The sequence below is a fragment of the Micropterus dolomieu genome, linkage group LG01 (genome assembly GCF_021292245.1).
Source record: "Micropterus dolomieu isolate WLL.071019.BEF.003 ecotype Adirondacks linkage group LG01, ASM2129224v1, whole genome shotgun sequence".
NCBI classification, from domain to species: Eukaryota; Metazoa; Chordata; class Actinopteri; order Centrarchiformes; family Centrarchidae; genus Micropterus; species Micropterus dolomieu.
In genome coordinates this window covers 19,119,377-19,120,298 of record NC_060150.1, presented here as the reverse complement: position 1 = coordinate 19,120,298, position 922 = coordinate 19,119,377, and the positions used below count along the sequence as shown (strand labels likewise).

The following is a 922-nucleotide window of genomic DNA, read 5'->3' as shown; positions in this document are numbered from 1 at the left end:
AGGTCTTTTGCAGACTCCATCAGGTTTTCTTCCAGAATGGTCCTGTATTTGGCTCCATCCATCTTCCCATCAATTTTAACCATCTTCCCTGTCCCTGCTGAAGAAAAGCAGGCCCAAACCATGATGCTGCTGCCACCCCCATGTTTGACAGTGGGGATGGTGTGTTCAGGGTGATGAGCTGTGTTGCTTTTACGCCAAACATAACGTTTTGCATTGTTGCCGAAAAGTTCGATTTTGGTTTCATCTGACCAGAGCACCTTCTTCCACATGTTTGGTGTGTCTCCCAGGTGGCTTGTGGCAAACTTTAAACGAGACTTTTTATGGATATCTTTAAGAAATGGCTTTCTTCTTGCCACTCTTCCATAAAGGCCAGATTTGTGTAGTATACGACTGATTGTTGAGTCTCCCACCTCAGCTGTAGATCTCTGCAGTTCATCCAGAGTGATCATGGGCATCTTGGCTGCATCTCTGATCAGTCCTCCTTGTATGAGCTGAAAGTTTAGAGGGACGGCCGGGTCTTCGTAGATTTGCAGTGGTCTGATACTCCTTCCATTTCAATATTATCGCTTGCACAGTGCTCCTTGGGATGTTTAAAGCTTGGGAAATCTTTTTGTATCCAAATCCGGCTTTAAACTTCTCCACAACAGTATCTCGGACCTGCCTGGTGTGTTCCTTGTTCTTCATGATGCTCTCTGCGCTTTAAACGGACCTCTGAGACTATCACAGAGCAGGTGCATTTATACGGAGACTTGATTTCATACAGGTGGATTCTATTTATCATCATTAGTCATTTAGGTCAACATTGGATCATTCAGAGATCCTCACTGAACTTCTGGAGAGAGTTTGCTGCACTGAAATTAAAGGGGCTGAATAATTTTGCACGCCCAATTTTTCAGTTTTTTATTTGTTAAAAAAGTTTGAA

At 43.5% G+C, this 922-nt stretch overlaps 1 protein-coding gene across 1 annotated transcript in view; it reads left to right on the top strand.

Annotated features, from left to right (window-relative positions):
- Positions 1-922, top strand: part of LOC123977685 (cAMP-dependent protein kinase catalytic subunit PRKX-like) — a 47,335-nt gene that overhangs the window by 42,719 nt on the left and 3,694 nt on the right. The gene's annotated exons all lie outside the window — the stretch shown is intronic.